Source organism: Lactuca serriola, chromosome 2 (genome assembly GCF_051521515.1).
Source record: "Lactuca serriola cultivar US96UC23 chromosome 2, Lser_US96UC23_V15, whole genome shotgun sequence".
NCBI lineage: Eukaryota > Viridiplantae > Streptophyta > Magnoliopsida > Asterales > Asteraceae > Lactuca > Lactuca serriola.
In genome coordinates this window covers 57,648,547-57,653,755 of record NC_136409.1, presented here as the reverse complement: position 1 = coordinate 57,653,755, position 5,209 = coordinate 57,648,547, and positions in this window count along the sequence as shown.

Sequence of the window (5,209 nt, the reverse complement as noted above, 5' to 3'; positions counted from 1 at the left end):
GGATAACGGAAATGGGTAATCGGGTTATTGTTGGTTGGTGAAATTAAATATAATTATTTGTTGTGGATTGAAAACTCTATGTATATATTTGTTGAATGACTTGTAGTGTTATTGTTTATGCTTTATGGTTTGTATCGGAACATGACATCCCGAGTTTTGATTATATAATGAAAATGCATCTCTTGATGAATGTTTTGATAAATATTATTTTATCATATTTTGTTTTTGGGAACAAATTCCGCAACTCTTTTAAATCAAAATGATTACTCTGAAATTATTTTAAAAGCATAATGAAATCGGTCTTTTTTGGCCGTGATTTTGGAAATGTCACACCTTACATGTTTAAGTATTATATTTTAGAACATTGAAACACATATTTCCGTGTGTATTAAATAATAATTCTAGAAGTAATTTGGCAATTGAAGATAATGATTAACTGTATCATATCGACGGGGCATGTAAACTCGTCACAATGCCTACATGGGAGGTCAGTCTTGGAACACTAGCAGTATTTACGACATGCCAGAGTTTAATTGGGTCCTACTTGTAAAATTTTGTACCTAAACAGCTATGCATGGTTCTAAAAAAACCCATCATGGCGTGCTATGACGCGAGACGTGGTGTAGCCGTTACGAAACGTCCAACGCAGGTTTGTTAAACGCGGCGCCCAAATAACGAGTCCAAGCGCGCCTTATCGTGATATGCCGCGAGTTTTTTTTTCAAGGCATGAGTTTTATTTGTCTTTTTTTTTTATCAGGCCTAAAATAATTGAGTTTTTCTTAACTTTTTATATAAAATATTGATATTAGAGTTCTAAAAACTTGATATACTTGATAAAAATGAATAATAAATGATGTATTTCTTTTAATATATATAAAATAGTCACGCTTTGAAAAACGTCATGGCTTAAAAAACGTCATGGCTTGTCATGGAATAACTTTTATTTTGCCGCCAAGCCATAGCGTCACATTATTTTAGAACCTTGCAACTATGCTCCTATTGTAAGGCTTATACTATTCATATTTTAGGCTTTAGAAAAAGTAAATATGTACCTGTCGTTACTGAATATTATTAACCAATATTTAGTATTCGATAAAATCCATCTCCTATATCCGATTACAAATCTAAGTAAGTCAGAAACCATCAAAGCTTGATGTATGATACAGTCAAAATATGTTAATTATATTATGTCCTCACACTTGGATATTGGGAAAGTGATTATGACTGGTACATAAATTGAAGAAATATATGAGAAAAGTAGTAACAAATATTCGATATTATATATGCTAATTATACTCATTAAGGAACATGTGCCAATACTGCTAGAAAAAAAAAATCCATGTGTGAAATTGGTTTCTATGGCACATGCAAATTGCCCTATATATAAGGGTTATACTTTCTAATATTATATACACTCAAATCAAAAACTATAATAGATCGAGGTATTCAATGGCTGTTACAGTGAAAAAAACACTGTACATGATACTTTTTGTGTTGACATTTTTCTGCATGACATCGGTTCTGATTTTAGCTGCCTCTACGTCTCAATTACCCATGCTACACTCGAAAAGGTCTCTCAGTTCCTTGGTAACTAGTTCCTCAACAACTAATGCATATCCTCGTAAGAACAATTTATTTCATTTTTCATTTATTGATACAAAACTCTAGCTCAATTTAAAAATGTTATAAGGACCAGTTAATGTATTGATTAAATGCATATGATGCAGCTTATAGAATGTGCGTTGGACCATGTAAAGATAGCGGAGAATGCGCTAACCTTTGTCGTGCCAATAACCGAGCAACTTCTATGTGTTGTACTGATAAAAACACTTTCCATGGTTATTGTAAAGGAATACCACCACCTCAGTGTTGTTGTAATCTACCTTGGTTACCTTAGATAATTTATTGATTTTGTTGCAAGTTAATGGTAATTCCTTGTAAACACTAAGTTAAAATAGTTACCTTACGTAATATGTTGCTTTTGTTGTCAAGATTGCTTTCCAGCTTAATTGAATACTATTTCGATACATTGCGTTTTGTTTGGAAACAGTTAATTATTATAATAAAAAATCTGCAAATTGGAAAGAAAAAGAAACTCAAAAATTGGACCCTGTGGCTAATAATTGTGGTAAATCTAAACATTGTTTTGGAACCATCTTTATACAATTTTTGTAAATTCCACTAAAATATCGCAAATTTTAAAAGATAATGTGAAATGATTAACTTTTATATCTTTTTAATCCACTGTTAGAAGAGTCCCGACGATAGTGTAAAAGCTATATGATTTGAAATTTTAGATATTCAGGAAGCATTATTTTAAGTAGCGGAAAATGATAATGATCCAATAAAGAAAAAGTGAAGTTAAATCATTGACATAAAATGAACTTGGTAATTATGAATTTATAATGGCTCTAGTAATTTGGTATGAAATGTTAAATATTATTAATTTAGTTAGCAAACATTGCAATCAAAACATATACACTTATTGATGTTACCATGAAAAAACAAAGGGGCATATTCCTTTTTTAAAGGAAGATAGACAAAATTGGTTTTTTTAGATACAATACAAATTATAAAAGAACTTTCCTTCGATATGGGAATTGAACCAATATTTCCTCAAAGATGTGAAATTAGAGGAAAATACATTTTAATGAGATTTCAAACTATATGTCATATAGTGTGTCATAATCCGTATAAAAGCCTTTTAGGGTTAAATATTTTCTGTAAATTATCGATCAAGTATTTTCTTCTCTAACTACAAGCTTTAAACCATGTCAATAATATGATAATGTGTTTGCTTTTTATTTAATTTTGAAAAATTACTTTAATAAGATAATATAAGCTTAAAGTTATAAGTCTCTCGAAACTTCACTTAAGCAAGATGAACAGTCAGTTAGTGATGGAAATAATTTATATGTTGAATTAAAATTACTTCTACATCTTTTACTTAAGGAAAATATGACAACAATTGATATTCTAAAAATATTGAAACATGTTGACTGTTTTCCTAATACATTTATTACATATAGAATTTTATTTACTATTCTCATTACTATTGTTGTATATGTAGAAAGAAGTTTTTTCCAAATTGAAGATAACTAAGTATTAGTTAAGATCCACAATGACATAAGAACTACCTAATGGATTGGTTTTGATGGCAATTGAAAAATATCTTTTTGGGATAAAATTAATGAAGATTTTGTTCAAATGAATATTAGAAGGATGACACTTTGTTAGTAAAAACAAGTTTTTTGAATTACTTTGAATGAAATCGTAACTTACATTGCAATACAAGATTAAAAATTTGTCACACCCCCAAACCAAGGATGGAGGAAACGTCTGGGGGTGGAGGACTTCATGTATAACATCATAACAACAATTGCAATAGTGATTTAAGCAAAAACAACCAACATATATATAATTGAAAGAGTTACATCATTGTATGAATTACATGTTTCCAAATCAATTACAACATGTTGACAAAATGTGAAATGTTTGACGCCTTAACGTCTCATCCTCAAAAGCACTTGGTTACCTGTTTAGTGATTTCCTGAGAATACAAGTTGTTTGAAAAAGTGTCAACACAAAGGTTGGTGAGTTCATAAGTTTTTGTATGAAATTATGAAAACCTTTTCTTTTAAAAGTAGTGTCCGTTCCAGAAAATCCTATATTTTCCTTAATGTGTAAATGTAGTCTTAAAACCCAAAGACCGGAATGTACAAATAATTTGACATGTTTATAGTAAAACAATGCAAGTTTAAATCGACACAAACTCGTTTGATTTCGGTGAAATCCCCATAAATTCTATGTTTGTTAATACTTAATGTGAGTTATTATAACCATGCTATAACCTAGGTGGCCTGAAACGACGTTCTTCAGGCGTCGGAAATGTTATGACATTTGTCACCTCAGACATGCCGGTCTAGTTGTTGCGTGCAGCTCAGGTGTGGGTTTGTCAATCCCAATATAGATCTATATACAACTATCATGCTATCCCTCCAGGAGACTCTGCTTACAATACAGGACTTATTGGTAATAAGAAGCGAATGTCTCACAAAAGTCATTAACGAATTCACGAGTAATGTAGTGAAAATCCCTTTTGTATAAACGTACCCTTTTGTATGAGTGTGTTATGTAATGTATCATAAACTATACCTATTATAGTTTATCAAAACAAGGGTTGAAGTGGTAATGTACGTAAACTATACTTAACATAGTTTATTCAAATGTTTGTATGTAATGGATGTACTTTGATTATAACAAATTGTTATTTCTATACTTTACCTAGCAAAAATCCATTTGTTAACTGATGTATGTCTATATACTAAGACAAAAATGTCATATATTGCAATAACATATAATCACATAAAGATATACACCTTGGTCAACATTTAACAAGGTGAAATGAAATTGATAGCATTTTTCTGTTCATAACATTTTCTATCACTATTCTTATAAAATTTGTAGAAAAATCATCAAAGGTCCAAATCAGAATCCATAAATTCTGAGAGTTTGGAAAATGAGTCTAGTTTCTCCATAATATTTCTCATGACTTTTAGTGACCTCTAACTTGTGTGAACAAGTCCATAATCACAGACTGGTCCGGATTGATGTTTGGAATGATAGGCAGTTTTGTAAAAATCACCATAAATTGTAGAAAAATCATATGGAGATGTGCAAGTAGCCATTTTAAAGCTAAGGACTTGAACTACTTGCACCTTGTACAGTTTTGAAAACTAAAATGTTTAGGTTATCCAAAACAGTCCGTGATTGAAGTCCAACGTTTCTGATGAAAGCTGTTGGAAAAGTTTAGTTGTGTTCTTGATGATTTAACTTGTATTCCCCCCTTAAAACTTAAGAAAACCTGAAAATGTGGGGGTATGAACTCACATTAAATGGTTTCAGTAGATGAGTGTTGGAGATGAGAAGTGTTCAAATCAAGAACACTTGAAGATGCCTAGAAGATTTTCGAGAATCTAATACCAAAGTGATGGAATTTGTGTAAGCAATCTATGATTGGAGTAGAATGAAGTGTAATTATCACAAGAAGGATGAATTATACTTACCAAGAGTGTAAGAAAACTTGATGATCAGCCTTGGAATCCCGAAATTGAGGGAGAAAGTTAGAGAGAAAAGTTGAGTTTGATCTTTGGTGAAATGAGAGCGAGTGAGTAAGAATGAGGAGAGAGGATGAGTGTCCAGCTCTAAG